Source organism: Stenella coeruleoalba, assembly GCF_951394435.1.
Source record: "Stenella coeruleoalba genome assembly, chromosome: 5".
Lineage (NCBI taxonomy): Eukaryota > Metazoa > Chordata > Mammalia > Artiodactyla > Delphinidae > Stenella > Stenella coeruleoalba.
Window position 1 is genome coordinate 21,503,821 of NC_137150.1, and position 14,199 is coordinate 21,518,019.

The following is a 14,199-nucleotide window of genomic DNA, read 5'->3' on the forward strand; positions in this document are numbered from 1 at the left end:
TTCACAAACTCTAATCCAAAACAGGTCTCTTCATGACACACCATACTGAGACCTATTCATATCATTTGTAGCTAGAGCAGACCTGTATTTTTTAATTTTCTATGATCCCAAGGATAATACCAAATAAACAAGCATCTTTCTTCCAAATCCCAAAGCTTAAAGTATTTTTTTACAGGCACAACAGATGATAACGTCTAATTTGATTGATCTCTGAGAATCTGGCCTCTCAGTGAGGGAGTTAGCCTTGCAGAACTTCTGAGAGAGTGCTGAGGTGGGGATCAAGACCGGTCCACATGATACATCAGCGGCAGCTACTAGATTTGGACTCCCTTATGATACCCAACCACGGCAGAGGAATAAGTGGTGCTTCCTCAGCCAAGATGAGTGAGACAAGGAATAGGGCTGACTGCCAAGGCTATGACACATCTCACTGCCACCAGCATTAGATTTTATTCAGGAATGACAATCAAACGTGTAACTGGGATGGCACGAGACCAACGTAATAGAATAGTAGCTGGGATAGATTGTAAGGATTTCTCCCCCAGTTTTCCATTCCCTGGTTAGTTGATCAAACACTTATCTAGGTACTGCTGTGAAAGTTATTAAGTTTGCTAATCAGCTGACCTTAAGATAGGGATAGTCTCTTGGATTATCCAGGTGGGCCCAATGCCATCACACGAGCATAAAAAGCAAAACAGGAAGATAGAAGATGCAGTATGAAAGATGCAGCAGAGATGGAGGTCAGACAGATTTCAAGCATGAGGAAGGTTCAACACACAATTGCTAGTTCTGTGATGTATGGACCCTTGTGGAGCTAAGGGTAGGCCCTAAACTGACAGCCAACAAGGAAATGAGGACCACGCTCTATAACCACAATGAAAGGGATTCTGCCAACAACCCGAATGAGTTTGGAAGTGGGTTCGTTCCAGAGCTTCCAGTTAAGAGCCCTTGATTCAGCCTTTGAGACCCAGATCAGAGAACCCGGTGAAGCCAACACAGACTTCTGACCTACAGAACTGTGAAATGACAAAATGGTGTTATTTTAAGCTATTAAATTTGTGGTAATTTGTTACAGCAGCAATAAAAATCTAATATAAATGCCCAACCTATCAGTAGAGCTTGCACACAGGCTACACACAGTAACTGCTAACTACCACCCCTGGCTATGCCATGTAATGTTTTACCTGAAACTAGTGTTGCTGCCTATCTAACTACTGAAGTACAAAATGTTTGTTGCTGCATATTTTCTCCTACATTCTATTTACAGTCAAATAATGCATAAATTAAATACCTGAATATTCATTATCCACGTACACTAGTCCCATTTGTACAGGTATTTAGTGGCAAGGGCAATAGTACTGATACCTGTAATAGTAATGATTTCATACCTAGGATTACCTGTAATAGTAATGATTTCATACCTAGGATTCTAATCCATTTAAAACATTCTAGAGGCTCACAGGTTTCATGTAGGAGACTGCTCACAGCATTTTATATAACAATAAAGAATAAATAAAATACATCATGGCACAATTATTACATGAAATATTATGTAACCCTTGAATAGATTTTTGAAGGAAATGATCTCCAGTTGCTAAATGAAAGCAGGATATTAAATTGTATCAACTATCTGAGTCTAATTTTATTAAAATTACAAATACACTTGCACACACAATGAAGACAGGAAAGAAATACATTGTTATGGTGGTCATTAATGTGTGGTAGGTTATTAGTAATTTTTACATATTTTATCAAATTTTTATATATTATTACTTTGCAATTTGATTTTTTTTAAAAAACACTGAATATTAATCTGTAGAATTAGTTTGCTACTTATACATATGGCACTAATTCTATATACTACTTTGCCAAATTGACCTTTTAGCACATTGGTTCCCTCATCTTCAAAAATAAATTGACCCAAAGAACCTAACATCTCTTTGAACACAAAAATTCTAAGAATATCTAAATATAGAAGTGTCACGAAAACCCTAGGTTTATAATGTATAGCCCTAGAATCATCACTTGGTCTTCGGCACTTTGCTATTTTTCTCCTTCATGTCATCGTTGCCATAGGTCCTTTATGAGCCCTTTTTGAACTCTGAACATGAATCATCTCTTAAACCACAATAAATGATCTTCTTATCATTCTGTCACTACATGAGTTTTGAAGACAATTAAGAAAGTACAAACAAGAGCACAAACTATTGGGAAGTTGCTATCTTAATTTTTCTTTATATTTTTTAAGTAATATTCTTACATAAATGACAACTACATAGAAGTATTTGTGATTTTCCTTTTCAAAATATTTATGCTCTTATCATTGCCTTATATTAACATTATGCATACCAAAATAAGGTTTGCATATGTTTGTTTGTAAGAGTTTTTAATTGAATTCATTATTTTAAAAATTATCAAATCTATTTTGTATCATTAAAATTATATTTCAGCCATCTAGTTTAAAACTTAAAAAACTCTATGCATATCTGTTTTCATTTTTTTTAAATCCTGTCTTTCATATATTTCATTCTATATGTAGGAGTATAAATAAAATTTCAGGTGGAAGCAAATTTGGTACAATTCTTTTGGAAAGCATTTTAGCAAGATACATAAAGAGAATTAAAATGATTAAGCAATCTGACCTCAAAATCCACCTGGAAATTTATCCTTATGAAATGATTCAAAAGAAATAAAAGATCAATGATGGATATTTACTTCCATTTAAAAAAACTTTCATTCAGTTATGAGCTTAAAAAATCTATTAGCATTCATCCTGAATTGTTTGAATTTCTCATCTACACAACCCAGATTAAACCTAATTTCTTAATGTACTAATTTGCATTAACCCTCTAAGCCTAAAGAATGCATTAGAAATTCGGTACTCAGTGAAGGAATGGTTTGGAATCTATTTACCAGACTAATAAGTGCAAATAACATTCTTTGAAATATCACTATATTTAAGTTATTACAAAAGGCTATGAAACTTTTTTCTTCACTATTATCTCTTCACAAATGAATATAAAACCATATAAATAAATGCAATTCCTGTTCTGGTATGAATTTAAATGATATTACTTTGCAAACGAATTCAGTTCACCATCTGAGTTTGCAAGTATGTGCTGTCAATACCAAGCAGTTTCTTTCTTGTACCACAAAACAAAACAAACAAAAACAAACAAAATAAAACAAAACAAACATAACAACATCATTATTGGAAAGATCAAGACTAAAGTTTTCTTTTTTAAAAAATGTAGATAAAATGTTGAATTACTAAACTGGTGAAAGAAGAGCTAACATTTAACAGAACCATGATTAGTTGTTGCCGTATGTTGTGGTTTGTTTTCAATGTTGATTCCACTGGTAACGTGATTGTAGGTGATACAAACAAGCAAAGACGTGATCAGAGGAGAAAGCAAGAAAAGGGCAAACATGATAAAGTGTAATTAACTGAAATTTTTATCTGTTGACCTTATATAATATACTATCTATACTGAACTCAGATTGACATATGACATTCTTAATATAATGACTTATTGAGGAGATGAAAGCATTATTGACCTGCTGTGGGGTTTTGTTTGTAATGAGTTACTTTGTTTTGTTTAAATTTGGCATTCATAAAGGAGTATGACACTCAAACTCACCCTCTGACTCAGTAACCAGATATTTGTACTTCATAAGCAGGAACGCTTATAATCTGAATCTGAATTCCTCAGTTAACAGGGTTTCAAATTGTTCTTAGAGTTTTATTAAAGTGTCTCTTCTCTTGTTTTTGCTTGTGATACATCCAAGAAAGTTAATGTTTTAAGTTAACAAAGGGTTAGTCCAATGAACTTGATCCCCTTTAGGGTTTTTCATTACATCTTCATGGTTAGTAATCTTACAATTACTTATAATTACTTTTAAGTAAGCTTAATTAGCAGTCATTTTATTTACTTTAAAAAAAAAATCCTAAAGTCGTCTATATTTCATTGCCTTCCTTTTTATTCCGTAAACCATTGAAATATGGTTTCCATTCCCACAATTCCAATAAAATTGTCCTTGCTAAGACTGGTAATGGCCTTTATACTTGTTAGACCATCTGGAAACTGTTAAATCTTTAACTGACAAGCCAGGACAAATGTATATTAAAATATCTCTTGTGCTCAGATTTCTTGGATTTTTTTTTAACCTAATAATTATCTCTTTAGATGGTTATTTGATATTGGCTAAATAAGTAGAAAATTTAGGCCCCAGATCTAACTATTTTGTTTTGCTGGTTTGGATTTGGGGTAAGTGAAAATTGTTTGACTTGTGCAAAGTGAAGAATCAAAACAGATAAGCTCATCAGATGGTGATTGATAAAGCTATAGCTACAACTTCAAACCTCAGGAAAAGATTCAGCCCTGCACCTCCTTGCAGGACAACCTGGTGCAGCAGCCTGGCCACTCCCACCCTGTTCACTGAAACACAGCTCTCTATCTCTGTCTCTGTCTAAAAAAAATGGGAATTAGTACATTACAGGGACCTGAAACTGTAGAGCGAAATCTTACTTTCTTTCCACTCTGCTCGTATCTACTTACTAGGGTTCCGATTGTGGATAAGATCGTGGGATATATTTTCTGTTTAGTGACTTCCCTTCCCTTCTAGAACTGGGGAAGTGGAGGGCGCAATAAATTAGGCATTGCGTTTAACCAGAAGGTCTCTTTTCCTTGTCATCATGTGCAAAAACAGGACATGATCTTATGACCTAAGTGCAAGACTCAGCCACCGCAACGACAGCTTCTCTTATTTCTTGCAGTTGTGACACCGTTAAAAGTTTCCCATTAAAATTTAAATTTAAAATTTTTTAAATTTAATAATGACACCATTAAATTTTCCTCATTAAAAGTCTCTTCCTCTGGGCTTCCCTGGTGGCGCAGTGGTTGAGTCTGCCTGCCGATGCAGGGGACACGGGTTCGTGCCCCGGTCCAGGAAGATCCCACATGCCGCGGCACGGCTGGGCTCGTGAGCCATGGCCACTGCGCCTGCGCGTCCGGAGCCTGTGCTCCGCAACGGGAGAGACCACAACAGTGAGAGGCCCGCGTACCGCCAAAAAAAAAAAAAAAAAGCCTCTTCCTCCTTAGTTTCAGGAACATTACACTTCTGCTTTACATGGCGCTCTTTGTCCTTCCTCCCTTTCAGTTTCTTTAAGGGAAGGATACAGTACCCACACTCATTAAATACCAGTGTCTCTCATTTCCATCCTTGACCCATTCCTCACGCTGCAAATTCAGTGGTGTGGGTGTTTCTATAACATCAATTACTGTGCATATTTCAAGTTCTCTCAACAGGTAGGGAGGAATATCTTAACTATCTACCTTAACTACCTACCCATTGTCTCTACTTTGATGTCCCACAGCCATCTCACACTCCACAACTCTAGCTAAACTCTACTCCTATTCTAATTCTCTGATGTCTATACGTATGCACTAGCATCTATCCAATTGTTCAAAATGGAGACATTCCCCATTCCCCCAAAGGGAACGGGAAATAATCCCCTTCCCTTTCTCTCCTCAAAATCTGTAGTCACCAAGCAGCACCTGTCCTTTTATTTTTTTCCCCATCCTTGGAATTCATCTCCTCCTTTCTCACTTCACTAAACACCATCTCACTATTTTTTTCAGGATAGTATCTTTGTCACTAAGATGATCTCCTTTCTTCTCCTACTCTACAAATCATTCTTCTCCCTGTCACAATTCAGTCTTTCTAAAACAAGAGCCTAATAGTGTCTTTTTCATACTTAAAATTATATCATACTTCAATCCAGTCTCCAAGATCAAACCCAATCTCTTCCGCACAGTGTAGGACCTTTTACATATGCTTCCTGCCCAACCTTTCCAGAATTAATTAGTTTGGCTGATGATAGCTCCTATAACAAATTTTAATGGCTTTTATTAATACAACTTTCTTTTTCTTTCCCATAACTATCAAGGTGAGAGTTTCTAGTCTCTGGGCAGCTTTCGTTCACACAGTGTTTCAGGGCCACGAAAGCCTCTGTTTTGTAGTTCTGTCATCCCTTAGGGTCTCAGCATCTTCTGCAACAAGCCAATGGGAAGGAAACAGTATGGTGAAGGCTCACCTAGAGCTTAAGATTCTTAGTTTGGAAGTAATACCTTGGTTTCTTCTCACACTCTGTTGGCTGAAATTCAGTCATATGGCCAAATAGTAGCTGGCCACTTGTCAGCAGCAGCTCTATACCAAGGAAGAAGGAACACAAATTTTGGCGAACAGTTCATTTTCTCTGCGTCAACATCAAAAGTCTCCTTCCGTTCCCTATCTTGCTCCCTGTTGCATGGCAGCCATACTTAACCCTCGTACTCCTGAAATACACTATGGCATCCCTTGGCATATGTTGCTGCCTTCTGCTCATGGTTATCTTCTATTCATCTTTAAAAATGCAGCTGAGAAATCTTTTTGTGTAGAAAGCCATTACAGAACTCTTATTTCTGGATTAATATCCTCCCTATGTGTTCTATATTTTTTTGTTGCAATAGGTGCTTGGAAAATCTTGATAGACTCAGTTATGTACATTTTAAGTTCAAAAATGTTCATCTCTCTTCTCAGTGGGACCTAAAAAATATGAGTGTTGAAAATGAAACCTGACTCATTTGGAGCGATTCTTATTACAAATTTATGAAAATATTTTTGGTAAAGTAAAAGGATTTATGATTTTATAAATAGCTGTTATCATACAACTGGTAATATACAATTTGTTAAACAGGAGCTTTTTGTGTGTTTTTAATCTTAAGTGAAAAACCTGTAGAAGATGGTATAAAAATCTTTTGCTTAATAACACTCACTTCCTTATTTTTCTGAAGAGACACCAGACATCATCTCTCAGCTTCCTTTGCAGTTAGGTGTGGCCATACATTTGAGTTCTGACCAAGGAAATGTGGACAGAAATGATGTATCTCAATTTCAGATCTGGCCCATAAAAACCTCTCATATGCAACCAACTTCTTTCCCCTGCAGACTTAGTGTCAAAGCCCAGAAAAATCTCGAAAGCCATATGTTAAAGATGTCAGTGTTTCCATGAGCCTGGGTCCTTGAGTGATGCTGTAAAGCAGAGCCCCCAGCCTACCAAAAGGGAACACTTCCATTTGGCTGTTATGTCGTGAATAAAAAAAACAAACAACTTTTATTATGTTATGTCATTGAAGTTTTGAGGTTGATAATGCCACCAGCATTATCCCAAATTATACAGCCCAGTGTTGATGACTAAAGAATTCATGTTTGGTGATCTCCTGGAAAATTAAAAATCTTTGCTAACATTAATATTTCAAAATAGATAAATTTGCCTGACCAATGGTGAGCCTGAGGCACTCAGATGTCAGGACCTTCTGCTGCTTCCCTATTGTACCAATTTCACCGTGGGGCTGCGGGACTCTCTTGGAGCTATCGGCTACAGCAGTTGGCCTAAACAAGAAAACAAAAAGCAAAAAAGAGGATTTTGGAAAGAATATATTAAGATTCTCGGTGGTACAATGTTAAGATTATTTTAAAAATAACTTTAAACAGCTTAAACAAAAAGAAAGAATCATGAAGAGCTATAACCATGGTGTAAAATTATAAAGACATAAACCCCACCATGCAGAAAAGGACAGCAGTACAGAATCCTGTTTATTTTTAGTATGCAATCAGATGAAAAACAAAAATAAATACTCTTGGTGAGTCCATAACCACAGCCAGCTTACACATAACAAGTCATCTGGAACTATGTAAGTCAGGGTCAGTGCTGTGGCTCAAAGGGGTCATTATGCTCTTGAGATCGTTCCACAATTCCTATATGTATGTGTGTGTGCATGTGTGTGTATGTAAGTGTATATACATGTATGTGTGTAGGTATGTACATTTGTATGTGTGTATATACAGAAATATATATATACACATACATAGATAAAATTAGGCAGGAATGCTTTTCTCAAAGTCCTCAAGAAGATTTTTCCTCAGCCAAATCTGAGAAATATGCCCACGTGTGCACCAATCACAGGCAAAGGAGACAGGCCGGTGTCAATACAATTGTCTACCAATGAAAATTCATACTTCGGGTTAGGACACTTGTTCCATGAACACATTGCTCCCCAATACGTAACCAAAATAGGATTCCCTTACCAAGTGGTTCTCAAAGTGAAGTCCATGGACCAACATTATCAGCACCACACATGAACTTATCAGAAAAGCACATTCTCAGGCTCCATCCCAAACCTACTGATTCAGAAAAACTGAAGATAGGGCTTCACAAATTGAGTTTTAACAAGAATTTCTGGTGCTTCTGATGCACGTTAAAATTTGAGACCCACTACTCTACCATATAAAAGCAGATACTGAGTTTGGGGTAGGCGACTAATTGTTTATGCTATGCCTAGACATTTTCTAATTAAAGATATTTTCTAATTAAAAGTACTTTTCTTTAGAGATCATAACAAAATGAAAGCAAATACAGTTAAAACAAAACGAACAAAAAACCAAACATATAAAAAGCACAAGAAGAACAAGAAAATGTTAATGTACAGAGGGGAATAAAATCTTAACATGTTTGAGAAAATGGAAAGAGGCAGATGTGGTAACTATTTTATAACAGGAAGTTACAACGTGTGTATAGACAGATGTAAGAATAAAGAGATCCAACTTACTACCACAGAATCCCAGAGAGACTGAGGACTTAGTGACTTCAAGTAAAAGGGAGAATAAAGTTGAAAATTAAAGATCAAAATGAGAAATGCTTGAAAGTCTATATTCACAGGTCTATTCACCAACCCTCATTCACTCTCGCCACGGAGAGAATGTGGCAATGGTATATACCACCCTAAGCAAGGTGTAAGAGCTTTTTTCTGTTTAAAAGATAACAGAAACTTCTAGAGATTCAAAAACAATATTCATGGAGGAGGAGAGGTTGAAAAAAAAACATTGAAAATGGAAGGTACTGGATCTCTACCGTTTTCCTATTCCTTCTGCAGCAGATATCAGCAGTCAGAAAGCTAAACGGCAAGGTACATATCACTTCTTTTCTCCATTTCCAGCTTTGTTTGGAAGATCATGTGTTACTTTGGTAAATAAAAATTTTACTAGAAAAACAACAATGAATCCTTCAGGTCAACAAATATTTTCTTACTGCGCCAGTTTGCCAGTAGGGGCGCTGGAAATAGTTAACATTCTAAACACATCTGGTTGATTGGACTCTCCAAAGGAGTTAACATCATTTAGTGGAAAGAGAGAGACAGAGAGAGAGCGAGAGAGAAACAGAAAAGACACCATAAAGAAAAAACAAGTTTGACTCGCCCTCATTTGTACTCTGTACCGCTTCCTGCTTCCTGGCGAGGCCACCCCGGGGGCGGCCACTCCCCTGTTAATGACCAAGTTCCAGCTGGTTTCGACCTCCCAGTGCCTCGCGGCCCTGAACCGCAGAACCAACGTTTTTGGAGCCTCCCAGGGATCAGAAAGGGAGCTGACAATCTCTCCGCGCTGCACTGGGGCGGCGGTCCCGCCTCGGGGTCTCAAGCCTCCCGCAGCTACGCGGAAGCGCCAGTCCGGGGACGAGGGCGGGAAGCCCGTTTGGAACTCAGCATCTAGGTAAACGAAACCAGAGGCCACGGGTTTCGTCACCACGGTCTTTCGGATGTCTCTTTCCTGGTAACTTCAGGGAAGGTTGTGTAAGGAGCACTCTTGACTGCCAAGGGTCGGAAGCCGAGCATCGGCTCCGCGCCCGGGTTCCCCGAGCTCGTCTCACCGCAGGCAGCGCCGGAGCTGCGGCGGCCACAGGTTGGTGGGCGGCGTGCCCGGTCTCCTCCTGCGGGTGCCGGGCGCGGGGCTGGCGCGGGTTCCCAGGCCAGGCGGGGGGCACTGGGGGCTGCTTGGGAGCGAGGGGCGCGAGGGCCGGCGGGTTGCGTTTGCGCTGAGGTTGGGGGCGGGGGGCTCGGGCCCCAGTGGCCTCGGGAAGCGACCGCGGAAGCCGACCAGGGACTCAGCAGGGAGCCCGGCTGACCTAGTCCTATCCCGGCCCGTCCCAGGACCTTTCCAAGGCCAAGGTGTTTTCTGCCTGAAACCGCCTCGTAGGTTCGAATGCGCTTAGTCCATCTCTTAATAGCGCGGAAGTGCGCTGGATCATGGCCAGAACCTGGGCTCAGCGGTATCTGCGAGCATTTAGGGGTATTCAGAGGGACGATTAATAGATCCTGCTAGCTGTCGTTGAACAGTCAGTATTAATGAGGAGTGTGGCTGCAGCCAAAACTATAGTAGGCACCCTGGGACACCAGACGAATTGGGAAGACAGGCGGTTTATCACATAGAGGCTAAAGCCAGTAGCTCAGGAGCCCACCTGCCTGACTTGAACCTGCCTCTACTACTTAATATCTGTGGACCCCCAGGCAGTTTCTTCCTACATGTTCCTTCCTTGGCTCATCTCTGAAACTGGGTAACGATCAAAAGTTACAAGAGTTAGAGTGTGACGTATAACTTTGGCACTGCAGAGTGTACTCAGTAAACATTAGATTTATTACTTTAAATATTTGAGCAAGTCCCTGATCCTCCAAGCTCACTGTCTGGTTCCCATGTGGTTTTATTTAGACAGCTATTCCAGCAAATCCTGGAATGGCCACTTCCCAGTTCCGGGAACAGGCAGTCAGTGTTTCTCCTAGTTGAGCAGTTTGAGATACATGGTTAGTGCAAGTGTCACTTGCTTAGTGTGAAGTATCAGGAGATTCAGGGTCCCCTTGTTTTTCCTGGAGCTTTCTTAACAATGGAACTTTCTCTTAATACCACCCTGGCGAGTATGACAATTGTAGGGCTTTGAACACTGAACAAACACAAGGAAATGAAAAATAAATAAAAGGGAAGTGAGTGGGTTTCTGCAGTTGGATAGAAGTGTCACATGAAACAGCTGAGTCACAGATTAGCCAGCCTTCACATCTGTAAGGTAACTGTCCTTTCTGACTGAAGGGAGTGAAATAATACTGTACACAACTATTGAATCAGCAAGCACCAATTAAGCGTCTTGTCCTGACAGGCCATGCTCTGGCCTTTGAGAGCTTAGACAGGAAACCTGTAAGAACTGTTCCCTGTTCACCTCTCCATCCTCTGGTCCAGTGATCTCTCTCCTTCTATGCTCTGTGACCCACAGATCTTTATTCCCTTGAATGAGCCAAGCTCCCTCCCTCCAGCCTCAGGACTGCTACCTATGCAGTTCCCCCTGCCTCTAATGCCTCACCCCATCCAAATACACACCTCCATAGCCTAGTTGATTTTAAACTGCCTTTGGCTCTCAGATGTGACTTTCTGACAACCCCACTACACTATCTAAATTAGTGCCTCCATAACTCTTTTTATAGAACCATTATTTTTATTCATAGCGCTAGTATTTGTAATAATATATTGTTAATTGTCTGCCATTTTGTTCTAGTGATTGTTATAGTGCCTTACATGCTCTGTGCCTTCAAGCAATATTCCTTGGAAAGAGGCACAAACTTTATAGTGAGTGACTATTTACAGACACATTTATATGTGTATATGTGCATTTATATATGTGTACATGAGTGTGTATACTCTACTGCATTTTCTTTAATAGTGCTAAATTTTAAAAAACCAAAGCATTGTAGTTAAGCAGTGCTAACTATTGTGCTTTACATTTTTCAAATTTTTCAAATACTAAGTACTTACAAAAAACTCTTGCCTGGCCTAGTAAAAAAAACAAATAAGCAGCAGTAAATCTGAAATTCCTGCTCTCTGCCTTACATAAGAAAAACACCATAAAGATAGTCTCTTCACAAATTTCTCTGAAAATTGGCAATTTGGGATAATGTCTTTTTTTTTTTTTTTCCAGTGAACCAAGGACATGACTGCAAAGGAAATGAATCGTGAATCATTCATATGAGCTAGTTACTGAGCCGTATGACATTAAGTAACCATTAACCTCTCTGGCCTTAGTTTCCTCATTTTTAAGGAGGAAAGGGAACAACACAAATTTGTGAGAGAGCTCTCAGTTGTCAGGAAAGGCTCTTCAGGAGTAATAAAGCAACCAAACTAGGATAGCTGACATAAAGATTAGTTTATGTGTCTTTGGTCTCTTTGGTTTAGTTGCTAGTTTTGTACAACACTTGACCACCTCTCTCTCTGTTGGTCCCAGCTGATGAAATGTCTACGTTGTTCTTCAAGGTTTACTATGAAATGCTATCCCAATGTGGTTCTGAGCATATTTGTTTTGATTTCTTGAATCTAAAATACAGAAGTGGTATTTTATAGGCAGAGTCTCTCTTATCAGGTTCCTTGCACTGATGATGGCCTCAGCCACCCCACTTCGGTCCCCTGTCTTGGACATACGTGTACTGGTATATTCAAATCCTCACCAACATCTTGGCCACTTGTTTGTGTGAACCCATCTGTTTTTGCTCTGCTTGTGTTTTACCAAAACCACAGTTCAACAGATGAAGTGCTTTTGACCTTAGGTGTTAACCTTTCTAAATGCATAAAATTTACCTACAAACATAAGCTGAACAACATGGAAATTGCTTGATTTGTGACTTACCTCAGCAAGGGTTGGGTTCTCTGCTAGCTCTGTCTAATTCCTCCTCTCCCCCTAGTCTAGTATCTCATTTTCATTTATTCATAGGAAGTTAGGGATATAGAATTCTGGGATTGTGTTTAGAGCAGTAAAGTTTTGTTAAAATAATTAAGGACACATATCTCCATTTTGGGACTCTGAGAAAAATTGTCAACTGGCTTGGTTTTTGGCAGTTAAGTAAAATTGGATAAGTAACCCAAATCTAGTTTATGCCTAGTTCATAGGCTTAGTAGTTTCAGGATCTTTCAGAATTAGGGATGTTTCCCCTTTGGGTTGCAGGTTATACTTTAATATTTTTGATGAAATAAGATAGAAATTTCAGAACCCCAAGAGATGGGTCAAAGGGTTTCCTGTAATATGAATTGTGGAGCCACAACTGGATATCACGTGCACTATTTCCCCTTCTCCCGGGTGGTAGAGGTTTATGATTATCTAGTATCCCATAGCACCAATAGAATAAGTCTTAATGGTGTCTGATAGAATAAATTTAACAGATACATGCTTATATGTATAGTATATGATGCCTTAATTTCCTCAGAAGCTCTCATTTAACAAGTTAGGATAAGTGTGTAGTAATCAGATTATAATTTGGAATTCTGTATTTGTCCTGAAGTAATTATGATTCCAGTGGTACAATGTATAATATGACTTCATTAGAGTTCTTTTTCTTTTAGTACAGGATAAATATGATTTTCTTGCAAGTCTTGCTGTGATTCGTTTCTTACTAGGAGTAGTGGAAGACATTATTTAAAAGTTATAATATTAAATTAATTAACTAATAAATTAATTCATCCAGGACACACAGCCCGATCATTCCCAAAACTGAGTGATGTTATGTCTTGTAATAGAACCATTAAGTTTGAGAAAACCAGAACATCCTTAAAACAGCAAAGGAGAGCAGACAGGGATGAACATGGGGGATGTCTTTAGTCCACAAGTGCGTTATTCTGCCTGTGGTACACATACAGGTTCAACTGTCACTTCACATTTTGCACCAGAGCTTATGATGTAACATTTTTCATGCTTGAGATATTAGGAACTTGTGAAAATTCTGAAAACTACAGGAAAATGAGGACCCAGATTATACTGCAGTAGTTTTGCCAACAGGTACTCATCCTCACAAAACTATAGTTTAAGACTCAAGATATTGTGACCAAGTAGGAAGGAAAGAGTAAATATGAACAAATGAGCTCTGTTTGAGTCTGTTTCACTTCCTTTCCTTTGATTTCTGTGCAAGGAGAGAATTATCTCTGGCTTCATGAAAAGTAGATACTCATATTCATAGTTGGTACTCATTCTGCAAGGACTTGGGTACTTATTGCTCCATTGCTTAAGAGCCTCCACCTGTTCCTAATGTGATGCATAGCACTCGTGTATGAATTCCCTCTCTTTCTAGCACATTCTTTATTTCTGACTGGCACTGAATTTCCCAGGCTCAAACAACTAAATGCTAAGAAGAAATATATTTTAAATTAAAACTAATTTTTTTTTCCTCTCAGATGTATAGACTTGCCCTCCAGAAACTATGGAATTTTTTTGCCAATTCAGTGATTTGTTCACAAAACTAAATTGTTTAATTCTAAAAATTAGACCTCAGGTATTATTTCGGATTTTTCCTTGAACTGAGC

At 38.7% G+C, this 14,199-nt stretch overlaps 1 protein-coding gene across 2 annotated transcripts in view; it reads left to right on the plus strand.

Moving 5' to 3' along the window:
• The first annotated feature begins 9,204 nt into the window (after positions 1-9,204).
• The window catches only part of LOC307186797 (phospholipid scramblase 2), a 30,923-nt gene continuing 25,928 nt past the window's right edge, over positions 9,205-14,199 (plus strand). For both annotated transcript variants that reach the window (XM_079922341.1, XM_079922342.1), the window contains exon 1: positions 9,205-9,777. The gene's annotated coding sequence lies outside the window, so the exon portion shown is untranslated. The remainder of the gene's footprint in view (positions 9,778-14,199) is intronic.